Below are 13,145 nucleotides of genomic sequence, written 5' to 3'. Positions count from 1 at the left end.
GAATTTCAGCGGTTTTCACCGCTCTAAGAGCTTCCGCGGCCCTCGCCGCTCTAAAAGACCCACCCAATTGCCGTTTTCACGGCAGCGGCGTCTCACGATGTCCCGCCACTCATGTGGTGTTTGCAGGGCCCCCCTGCACGACGACGATGGACACAGCGAGTGTGTCGCTTGCCTGGGCAAGCCCCACGCAGACGGCGCGCTCGCTGGAGACTCATGCCCGCACTGCGAGTGTATGAGTCTCGCTTCCCTGCGCTCGGGGGTCGCCTTCTTCACTGAGGGCGATCTCGCCGCTCGCGCCCTCCCGTCTCCTTCCTCCCGCGAGCCGGTGAGGAAAAGACGGCGGGGTAGAGCGACTCAGCGCCAGGAGTTGAGCGAGCTCACGCCGGCCCAGCCCCCGCGTGCCTCGCCCTCTCCTCCCAGGGAACTTTCTCCCGTTCTGTTCTCTCGCCCTGAGCAGCGTCCCTCCGCAGAAGCGACTGACCTCGTCTCAGACGACGAACAAGACGACTCCATGTCTCTTGCGGCTTCCGAAGTGGAAGGTTGGGCTGGCGAGCCGGAAGACCCCGCTCCACCGCCTCCCTTGGAACCCATCGAGCATGGCCAGGGCATGGATGCCCAGCTCTTCCGCATCCTGTCTAGGGCCGTTGAAGAGCTGGACCTCGAGTGGGCCCCTCCAGAGGAGCCGTCTCGCAGCCGCCTGGACGAATGGTTTCTGCCAGGCCGCCGCCAAGCACCTCGCCAGCGTTCAGCGCCCTTCTTTCCTGAGGTCCACGAAGAGCTGACGAAGTCGTGGCGCGCTCCTTACTCTGCCCGCCTCCACACTACGCACCGCTCCGCCCTCACCGCCGTCGACGGCGCCGAGGAGAAGGGATACGAGCGCTTGCCACCCCTAGATGAAGCGGTGGCTGCTCACCTCTGTCCTCCCGTGGCTGTGGGTTGGAAGACGAAGAGGGCCCTTCCTTCCAAGCCCTGTCGGACCACCTCTACTCTGGCTGGTCGGGCTTACACCTCGGCGGGCCAAGCTGCCTCTGCGCTCCACACCATGGCCATATTTCAAGTATTCCAGGCCAAACTCCTCCGCTCTCTGGATGAGTCTGGAATCGACGCGCCAGCCTTCAAAGATCTCCGCAGCGCCACGGATCTTGCCCTGCGAGCTACGAAGGCTGCGGCCCAGGCCATCGGTCGTTCCATGGCTAGCCTGGTCGTGTTGGAGCGCCACCTGTGGCTCAACCTAACGGAGATCAAAGACCTAGACAAGACGGCCTTCTTAGACGCCCCGGTCTCGCCTTCCGGTCTCTTCGGGCCTGCAGTGGATGGCTTCACTGAGCGCTTTACTGCCGCGCAGAAATCGTCTCAGGCTATGAGGCATTTCTTGCCTAAGCGCTCCAGCTCCGCTTCTGCGTCTAGCCGCCCCAGGACTGCGCCGGCTCAGAACAATCCAGCCCCACCTGCAAAACAGGCAGCGCCGCCCCAGGAGCATCGCCAGCGCTCGCGCCCTGCGAAGCGCCCTCCCTTCCCGAGGCGCCAGGGACCCCGGCCCAGGATTGTGCTGGACCCGGTGCCTCCGAAGTCGTCCTGATTCGCCGGACAGGAAGAGGATGGGGGACCGTCCCGTTACGACCGGACCACCCCAAAAGCTCCCACGAGTAATTTCCCCTCCGCCTCGTTTATTTCCGGGCGTGGGAAACATACTCCAAGTGACAGCTGGGCCCACACCTGTTGCGCCCACTCCAAACGCCGTTTTCACGGCGAACAAATTTTTACCTCATCACAAAAAGAGCAAATTTCCTCTTCCACCCCTCGTGGTGTACGACCCTCTCAACGGCGGTCTGTCACCCAACATTATTCAACCCCTAGCCACTCGGGCCGAGGCCTGGCAGGCCATCCCCGATGTGTCAGAATGGGTCATGGGGATTGTAAACCAGGGCTACTCGCTCCAGTTTGCACGACGGCCCCCCCGCTTCGCCGGGGTGCTTCAAACGTCGGTCAATCCGGACGACGCTCATGTCCTCCGGGCCGAAGTCATGTCGTTGCTGGAAAAAGGAGCTGTGGAAACGGTTCCTCCGTCAGAGAGCGAGACAGGCTTTTACAGCCGCTACTTTCTGGTCCTCAAAAAGGATGGCAGTCTCAGACCCATCCTAGACCTCAGGCTTTTGAATCAGTCCCTCATGAGACGGAAGTTCAAAATGCTGACGCTGAAGCAGATCCTCGCGCACATTTGCCCCGAGGACTGGTTCTGCTCGCTGGACCTGAAGGATGCGTATTTTCACATCCAGATAGCCCCCCGTCACAGACAATTCTTGAGATTTGCTTACGAAGGGGTGGCATACCAATATACGGTCCTGCCCTTCGGGCTGTCTCTGGCTCCCCGCACTTTCACCAAGTGCATGGACGCGGCACTTTCCCCTCTGAGACAGATGGGAATCCGGGTTCTGAATTATCTCGACGACTGGCTCATCTTAGCCCGTTCGCGAGTCGAGCTGGAACGCCACAGATCCGTGCTCCTCAGCCATCTACAATGCCTGGGTCTCAGGGTCAACTTAGCCAAGAGCTCGCTATGCCCCACTCAACGAATCTCGTTTCTGGGAGCAGTTTTCGACTCAGTCCGTATGACGGCAGTAGTCTCGCCAGAGCGCGCCCTGGCAATTCAGCAGCTCACGGCATCTGTCACGAACAAAGCCTATCTCCCTCTGAAGTTTTTCCAGAGGCTGCTAGGGCTGATGGCTTCCGCCTCCCCGGTGCTGCAGCTAGGCCTTCTTCGGATGCGGCCTCTTCAGTACTGGTTGAAGTTCCGGGTTCCTCCCAGCGCATGGCGGCACGGCCGCCTATGTCTCAAGGTCAATCGGGCCTGTCTTCTAGCCCTGAAACCTTGGATGGATCCAGTATGGTTCCAGCGCGGAGTCCCTTTACGGGCGGTCTCACGGAGGACGGTGCTCTCAACAGACGCCTCCAACTTGGGCTGGGGCGCTGTGTGCGAGGGCAGACCGGCCTTCGGCTCGTGGAGCCACGAGGAAAGCCATCAACTGTCTAGAGATGCTAGCAGTGATGAAAGCCCTTCAGTTCTTTCAGGCTTACTTGACGGGATGTCATGTTCTAGTTCGGTCAGACAGTATGACGGTGGTGTCATACCTAAACCACCAAGGCGGTCTTTCGTCCAGCCGCTTATGCGCTCTGGCGAAACGTCTGCTGGAATGGGCTCTTCCGAGGCTTCAGCCGCTCAGAGCGACTCATGTTCCTGGCAGGAACAATCTGGGTGCGGACATGTTGTCACGGAGCAACATCCCCTCCGACGAATGGATGCTCCACCCCCAAGTGGTCCTCACGATCTGGGAGCTCTTCGGGAAGGCAGAGGTAGACCTCTTCGCCTCAGAAGACAACTCTCATTGCCCAACATTTTTCTCGAAGGAAGTAGATGCTCTGGCCCACACATGGCCAAGCACGCTCCTTTATGCTTTCCCTCCGATCGCACTGATCCCCCAGGTCATCAGGCGTATCAGAGAAGACCAGCACAGAGTCCTTCTGGTGGCCCCGCTCTGGAGGAACCAGGTTTGGTCCTCAGAGCTATTCAGGCTCTCTCTGAGAGCCCCGTGGCCGATTCCCCTGAGACGGGACCTCCTCTCTCAGGCAAACAGAACAATCTGGCACCCACAGCCGCAGCTCTGGGCTCTGCACCTCTGCACCTCTGGTCCCTCGATGGGAGCAGACTAGCCTCCCCGAGGACGTCCTAAATACCATTTCTCAGGCTAGAGCCCCGTCTACGAGGCGCCTCTACGACCAGAAGTGGTCAGTCTTTGTTGATTGGTGTTCAACACGCAACATAGACCCTGTGGAGAGTGACGTATCTTCCATACTGTCTTTCCTCCAAGAACGCTTGGAAATGGGGCGCTCCCCTTCCACGCTTAAGGTTTACGTAGCAGCCATTGCAGCGTTCCACGCTCCTGTTGCTGGCCGTGTTGGCGATTTGCAGGCCCTCTCCGTGAACCCTGCATGCCTCGAATTCGGGCCTGGTGACTCTAAGGTCGTTCTGAAACCTAGGCATGGCTACGTCCCTAAAGTGCTCTCAACTCCGTTTAGAGCTCAGGTCGTCTCGCTCTCTGCTCTTCCTCCCTCGGCGGACGAACCAGAGCTGCAGCTACTCTGCCCAGTCAGGGCATTGAGGACCTACATAGACCGATCACAGTCTTTCAGACAGTCCGTGCCGGATCAGGGCCAGCTCAATTTGTATACAGTACCCCCCTTCACCCCTCTAAATAGTATACATATCTAGAATTTCAAGAATCTTCTCATATACATGATTAAGTATTTTAATGTCTGATATTTTTTCTGTTTAGTTTTAACATGAAATACTTAGGCAATACAAAGTTTAAAGTACTGATTTAGATGTATAGACAATTAATGTACTGAACACTTTTTTTTTTACACTAAAATACTACCTTATAATCTATTGTTAGCAACTACTTACAGTAAACATACATTCAAAATACAATTGGACAGAGTAAATTTGACATAATCAAGGGCTTTATCTTTTAATCCATCTTCTATTTATTTGGCATATTAAAACAAATACACAAAACAGTGGATCTTTTTCTTTTGATCATTTTTGCACAAGTACTCAAAGTTTATATAAAACACTTAAGTTGCCGTTTAAAGTGTTCGTTCACCCCAAAATAAAACAATGTCATTATTTACTCACCTTCATTTTGTTCTATACAACCATAAGACTTTTCATCTTCGGGACACAAATGAAGATCTTTCTGATGAAATACAAGAGCTTTCTGTTCCTGTTGACAGCTATGCAACTACCACTCTGATGCTTAAAAAGTTCATAAAGAGATTGTAAAAATAATCCATATAAATCGAGCGCTTTAGTCCAAAATTTTCTGAAGAGACACAAGCCCTTTATATGATGAATGGATTGAATTTAGGATTTTATTCACATATAAGCATTTATCAACTCACACGTCAGTTGTGGTAAAGGGAAGCTATAAGGTTCATTCTTGTGTTACACAGCACACTTGAGCATCAGCAAGAGGTTTGTTCATCATATAAAATGATCGTTTAATCCAAATTCAAGACAATTTGGATTAAACCACTCAATTTATATGGATTAGTTTGGCGATCTCTTTATGAACTTTGTAGTTGAAGTTCATAGAAGTGTAGAAGAGGTACTTGTGTAGCTGTCAACAGAGAGACAGAAATCTTTCAGATTTCATCAAAAAGATCTTGATTTTAGTTCCAAAGATGAAAAAGTATTACAAGTTTGCAGGGGCGTAGCAACCGGGGGGGACGGGGGGGACACGTCCCCCGCACTTTTAGAAACAGGTGATTCTGACCCCTGGTTTTTTTTTTTTTTTTTTTGGATCCAGCATGAATATTTCCGGCACCGGCAGTGTTCTCTGATTTGTTACTTAGATTTGAGTGAACTAACATTCAGCCAATCACAGAGCGAATCATCTCTTGGAAGCGTCTGCTATGAGCTTCAAATCTCTTGTTGCTGTTGTGAGTTTTCGTTCGTTCATTCACTTTTCTATTAGGCCGTCTGGGATAAAATGCACCCCAGAAAAAAGCAAAGGGCGATTACACCTTTTTTTCAAACACACACTGTAAGTATGTTACAGTATGTCGCGATGACACGAATCACGCGATAAAGTTTTCATGTTATGATTTAAACTAACTGTTACTGTAAAGTCAAAAGACAACAGAACCCGTATGGACCTCGTCACGTCGCGCCGGATTCAGTGTGTTAAATGCTCTCCTACTTGTCGCTTTGTATAAAAGCGTCTGCTAAATGAGACGTAACAAATTATTGGTTTCTTCTGTCTTTTGTTGCCAACGTGCTGCTCGCGGAGTAGAATTATCCTTTCACAATAAATCAAATTTGTTTTGCACCGAATATCTTAAAATACTTTATCAAATTTAAAATATATATATTTTTATACTTTATGTAAATATTCTACTTTATGTCCTAACTGGTCTGTAGGAAAGGCAGGCTGTCACGTCACTGACAGAGAGAGGGGACAGTTGCTCAACCTCTCCAGAATGTGTACAGGTGAGATTTGTATAAAAAAAGCAGATTGACTATTTTAAGGCAGTGTTTTCTTAATTGGAACTGCTTGCCAATATTTTAAGGAATTACACATCAATTTAATTCCTTAAAACAAAAGATCAACCATCAATCACCTTTATTTATATAGTGCTTTTAATAATACAGATTGCGTCAAAGCACTGAACAGTATCAAATAGGAGAATAGAGTAATTTATAATGACACGATTAAACACTGAATTTCCAGTTTAAGGAATTTTATTATTGAATGCAGAGACGTCATTGTCTAAGTCAGCTCAGTTTAAATAGGATCTGTGTAATCAAATCAACGATAATCGCTAGAAAAAAAAGATAACATTTTCTATTTTATGTTAAAATTAGTTTTATGTATAAAGGCTGTGTGTTCCAATAGTGTTAACTACTGTATTAATTAATGTATAATTATAATTATATTAATTAATGTATATTAATGTATAATTCAGTTTGGAAGTTTTGTTTAAAAATCTCACTTCGATCATGAAAATATTAAAAACTTGTAAATATATTTTTTTTTTAGGTTTTATTGATATATTTTCATAAAATGTATGCTGTATAAAATTACTGTAGATGTAATCTGTATACTCATTTAACACAACTATTAAGAAGTAAGAAAAGTTATTGTTCAAATGTAGTGTAACTGAAATATTTTAAATATCATAAAATATCTTTATCTAAATAAAGTATAGATGGTCTCACATTGGTCTCAAAGTCCTGCAGTATTTTTAAATTTTGAGGATGATTTCACAAAAATAGGTTCCTGTAAGCTATCATGGCATGTTCCCAAAATTGCCACTAGGGTGCTGTAAAATGCCAATTGGTATTCTATTTAGAATTTATTATTATGAATATCAGCTTTGGGTCACATCACCATACAGCTGTCCCCCCCACTTTTAAAATGGCTGCTACGCCCCTGCAAGTTTGGAACAAAATTAGAAGAGTAATTAATGACAGAATTTTCATTTTTGGGTGAAATATCCCTTTAAAAGATTAGTTCACTTTCAATGAAAATTACCCCAAGCTTTACTCACCCTCAAGCCATTCTAGGTGTATATGACTTTCTGATGAACACAGTCGGAGATATATTAAAGTATTAAGCTTGAGGGTGAGTAAAGCTTGGGGAAATTTTCATTTGAAAGTGAACTAATCATTTAAGTCTCAAGTTACATCATATTCACTAAGCTTAAAGGGATCATTCACCCAAAAATGAAAATTTGCCGTTAATTTACTATCAGTAAAGAAGATTTTTAGCTGAAAATGTGGTCCTTGGTGATTTGTATAATATAAAAGTATAATATAAAAGTCAATGGCTACAGTCAGTTTGAAAATCAAAAAAAACATATACAGACAAAACAAAAAGAATACCTGTGGCTCTGGATGATTCATAAGACCTCAATGTAACGTCAGCATCAGTCACAGGTATTAACTTTGTTTGGCCTGTAATATGTTTTTATGACTCTCAAAGTGACAGTAGCCATTGACTTGCATTATACGAATCACCAAGGACCACGCTAAAAGTCTTTTGTGTAAACTGAAGAAAAAATGTCACCTACATCATGGATGGCTTGAGGGTGAGTAAATTAACAGCAAATTTTCATTTTTCGGTGAACTATCCTTTAAAACATTGATACATGAACAGTTAAACAATCTCACGACTTTTCTTAATGTATATTTAAAGAAGAAAAAAATAGAAGAAATGGGGGAAAAAAAGCATACAAAAAATAATTTCATATAATGAACCATAAACATATCAAGAACCAATCAGGACAGGTCGGAAAACCATGGTATTACAAACCACTTCATATGTGCCATTTAATTCCCATGAGGCATCTGCAGAAAAAAAAGAAGAAAGCTGTTAGATATTCATGTAACTGTCCCAGTAAATCAAGAATCTGACAGTTGTGAGGCTCGTCTATATGAGCCTCTACTATTGCTTTGTGTAGTCAATTCTGATGAGATGTAAGCCTCATTCAGACTGTCAGTCCCAATCCGATTTTTGTGGAAATCCGATTGGAATGTGATCATAAAGTGTGAACCACAAAACAAATGACATGAAATTACATGTGATTTTTACTAATCTGCTTTGAGCTACATTCATATGTGGTTTGAAATCATATTCAAATGTAATTTCTGGAAATCCGTTTCAGTTTGACCAATCTGATCAGATTTTGCATGGTTTATGTCACTTTCTCATGCCATGATCAGATTACAATCGGATACACCAATAATTGTATTTAGACTGACAGTGTGAACATAGCCTTTGACACATCAGACAGGCTGTGTACTTTGTCTTTCAATTTCCCCTTCTCAGTCTATGTTAAAGCACACCAAAGCAATCTAGTGCTATTGGTCTGATCACTCTGCTTTGGCTGAAATTTTGTTGACACTTATTTACGTCACACAAATGAACACCAACTTTAAACTAGTGATCGACCGATATTGATTTTTTATAACCGATACCGATTATTTGCATGTTTATGTACCCGATAACCGATATGTAGAACCGATATTTATTTAATGTTATACTTCTGTTTTTGACAATTATTACAACACAAATGAGCTGAACAAACCATTTTATTTATAACAATCACTCCCTCCTTGCATACAAAAAAAAAAAAAAAAAAAAAACCTTACTGAATAATATTAGCTGGAATATATAACAGGAAAGTAACAAACAAAACAGCATACATCATTGCATTTTCCAACTAGTGTTATTAATTATTATGTTTTGTTGGTCTAGATCATGAAATGCTTTCTGACAAAATGCTGTAACTTATCTATGCATTTACACAAAACTATAACCGCGATTGCGTGTGGAGATACTAAATAATTTCCACAGAGCTGCATTTATTTAAATTTGTATTAACTAAATAATGGTTATGTAGTAAGTCAAATGATTATATAATCTAATAAAGTTAAACAGCACTTGTCAGTTGGCATTTTATGATCTAAATTTAATCTAACGTTAAATCATGAAATGCATACTATTTACTATCTGATTATTTGTAAGTGTGAACTCGTGAAACACTACACAAGACCAATGCTGCAGACTGAGAAAATATCATTGATTTCTCTCCATATACCCAAAATCAGTCAACATGGAGAATAACAACAAAACATGTCCCAGTTGTCATGCTACTACAGTAGTGTGCATAACACTGTTAGCTCAGCAAACAACAGACAAATGTAAAATACTGTATCCAGTACAGGTTACAATTACAGTAAATAACAACAACAAACATAAAAAATCATCTGAAAAAACTGACAATATTGTACAGAAAATACTACAGTAAACATACTATACATTATCTCCTCGCCTAGCTGGATCTGGCCATAGCGCTTCATCCACATCACAGGCAATGTCCCCTCTCGCAAGTGAGGGAAGAATCTTTTTGAAGAATCTTCTTGAAAGGTGAATTCATCCTTGCACACACCCTGCATCAATTAGGTCAGGCCTTCTCCATGAATGAGGCATATCCTGACTGTCACGATCACGCCTGTTCCTGTCACATCCCGGACTACATCTCCCATCATCCTCTCTGCCACTCACCTGCACACACTTCACACTAATCACTAATCACAACACCCAGCTGCAGCTCATTACACGGACTATAAAAGACTCATACACACACCACCTCACCGCGAAGTATTGTTTAACTGTTGTTGCAATTCCGAGCGTTTTCCTGTATTTCCTGTCTGCCTGTTCCTTGTTGCCGTTACTGCCTGTTCCCTGTTTTTTGACCCATTGCTGCCTGTCCTGATCTTTGCCTGTCCCTTGACTACGATTCTGCCTGTTCCTCACTGTTCCTGTTTGTTCCTGTTTTGACCCTGCCTGTACGACCACTCTACTTTAATAAACGCTGCACTTGGATCTCCAGCCTGAGTCTCCTATTCACAACAGAATACTTCGCCAAACCCGGATCCAGCAGCTTTTCCGAGCGTGTCCAGTCTCAACATGGACCCAGCGGTGCGATTGGTCAGCCTTCGCCAAGGTACCCGTACCCTTGAAGTGCACATTCAGAACTTTTTAGATATCGCTCATTTGTCTGATCTGCCGGACTGTGCCCTCATTGACTTTTTTTGTTATGGGTTAAACGAACCACTAAAGAACAATTTAATCACCAACGGTCCCCGAGAATCGTTCGGTGAATTTCTGGACTTTGCCCTGTTAACAGTTGGTTCACGTTTTACCGTGGGTGTCGCGGAGGATTCCGACACCACGGTGAATCCCGTAATAGCAGCCACGCCCGAGAACACGCACAAAATGGCGGCCGCAACAACAACTCACGTCCTCCCAGATCTTCCAGAGTCAAGTCACGCCTCAGCTGATCGCCCAGAGCCACGTCACGTCTCTGGATCTGTCCAAGGGCGCAGAGGACTACGTTCTAGTGTGGTTGATCCTCCACTGACTTCAGCTCGAGCAGCTGGCATTCCGAAGCCTCAGCCAGCCGGCCGCTTCGCACTCAAGCCTGCCGGACGCTTCGCACTCAAGCCTGCCGGACGCTTCGCACTCAAGCCTGCCGGACGCTTCGCACTCAAGCCTGCCGGACGCTTCGCACTCAAGCCTGCCGGACGCTTCGCACTCAAGCCTGCCGGACGCTTCGCACTCAAGCCTGCCGGACGCTTCGCACTCAAGCCTGCCGGACGCTTCGCACTCAAGCCTGCCGGACGCTTCGCACTCAAGCCTGCCGGACGCTTCGTACTCAAGTTCGCCGGTTGCAACGCTCTCAAGTTCGCCGGTTGCAACGCTCTCAAGTTCGCCGGTTGCAACGCTCTCAAGTTCGCCGGTTGCAACGCTGTCAAGTTCGCCGGTTGCAACGCTGTCAAGTTCGCCGGTTGCAACGCTCTCAAGTTCGCCGGTTGCAACGCTCTCAAGTTCGCCGGTTGCAACGCTCTCAAGTTCGCCGGTTGCAACGCTCTCAAGTTCGCCGGTTGCAACGCTCTCAAGTTCGCCGGTTGCAACGCTCTCAAGTTCGCCGGTTGCAACGCTCTCAAGTTCGCCGGTTGCAACGCTCTCAAGTTCGCCGGTTGCAACGCTCTCAAGCTCACCGGTTGCCATGGACTCAAGCGCCCTGGATGCGATTGAAAATATGGCTGCTTTGCCAGTGCCCACGGGCAAGATGGCCGCCCCCTCGGTGCGTAAGGATGCAGGGGGCGTTCCAGCCACTGAGTCCGCTCCAGAATCCGCTCCAACCAGTGAACCATCGCCTCACCCTCAGAGGAGGAGGAGGAGGAGGAGGAAGAAGGCGTCCTCCTCTCCTCAAGACACAGACGCTCTTCAAGAGGCCGCTGTGGGTCTGGAGACCATTCCAGTGGTCTCTCCTGCTCCGCCCAAGCGCCTTGCCCTGCCGGCGCCACCTGTGCTCCTTGCCCTGCCGGCGCCACCTGAACTCCTCGCCCTGCCGGCATCTACGGAGCTCCTCGCTCTGCCAGCACCACCCAAGCTTCCAGCCCTGCCAGCGCCATCCAAGCTTCCAGCCCTGCCGGCGCCGCTCAAACGCCTTGCGCTGCCAGCGCCACTCAGGTGTCTTGCCCTGCCAGCTTCACCCACACGCCTGGCCCTGCCGGCTCCACTCGAACTCCTTGCCCAGGAACCTGCGACAGACCCCGCAGAAATCCCCAAGAACTTTTTTGGGGGGGGCAGTATACCTGAGGGTGGGGAGCTTGTGGGTGGGGACCTTGCCCGACCACTGCTGGCATGGGCCTTTGAACGGTTATGGCCACCTTTGGACTGCAATTTATTATGGCCACTAATGGACTCTGACCCGCTGGGGTCATCTATGGACTCTGTTCTGCAGTGGCCGTCCAAGCCACCTGACCTGCCGTGGCCGCCTGAACCACCTGACCCGCCGTGGCCGCCTGAACCACCTGACCCGCCGTGGCCGCCTGAACCACCTGACCCTCCATGGCTGCCCGGGTTCCTGGATCTGCATTGGGGACCTCGTTCCTGTCGACACGCCAGTCTCCAATGCACCCACCCCCCCTCCCTAGCTGTTCCTTTTACGCCGCGAGGACGCGCCTTCCGGGAGGGGGGCGTTATGTCACGATCACGCCTGTTCCTGTCACATCCCGGACTACATCTCCCATCATCCTCTCTGCCACTCACCTGCACACACTTCACACTAATCACTAATCAGCACACCCAGCTGCAGCTCATTACACGGACTATAAAAGACTCATACACACACCACCTCACCGCGAAGTATTGTTTAACTGTTGTTGCAATTCCGAGCGTTTTCCTGTATTCCCTGTCTGCCTGTTCCTTGTTGCCGTTACTGCCTGTTCCCTGTTTTTTGACCCATTGCTGCCTGTCCTGATCTTTGCCTGTCCCTTGACTACGATTCTGCCTGTTCCTCACTGTTCCTGTTTGTTCCTGTTTTGACCCTGCCTGTACGACCACTCTACTTTACAGTTTTTTCCAATTGCTAACACACTAAAATGACATGCACAGCACAATTATTTAAACTGACACACAGAGAGCAAAACTTCTTCTCAAGTCTCCAAAAGTCTAAACACCTTTTCTGTTTTACACACATTTTGCATTTCAAAATAGCACTTTTTAAATTCACTAAATACAGTTCTCTGCATAAGACACAACAATCTGACATAAAGTCACATGTTTGCCATTTCAAAACACTGCCATTCAAAATGACACTACATGAGCTAATTGGCCAATTACATGTGCCACCTGGCCAAACACCTCAGTGGTTAATTGTTAACACTTCAATCAGGATGTAAACACTATGAAAAGACCACAGGTGAGAACCTTTTTTTTTACAACAACAATGGAAGACATTGCAGAGAGAGGAAGAGGAAGAGGAAGAGGGAGGTTGAGAATAAGAGGGGGAGGAAGAGTGAGAGGTAGGGGTAGAGCAGGTAGAGGAGTTCATGGCCAAAGAAGACAAACACTTTCAAATGAAATCAGAGCAACCTTGGTAGATCATGTCATCAACCATGGGTTGACAATGCGTGAGGCTGGACAGAGAGTGCAGCCAAACTTGAGCCGTTTTACTGTCGCCTCTGTCATCCGGACCTTTAGACTGGAGAACAGGTATGTAACCAAAAT

Source organism: Chanodichthys erythropterus, chromosome 13 (genome assembly GCF_024489055.1).
Source record: "Chanodichthys erythropterus isolate Z2021 chromosome 13, ASM2448905v1, whole genome shotgun sequence".
Classification (NCBI taxonomy): Eukaryota; Metazoa; Chordata; class Actinopteri; order Cypriniformes; family Xenocyprididae; genus Chanodichthys; species Chanodichthys erythropterus.
This window is presented reverse-complemented; position numbering follows the sequence as displayed.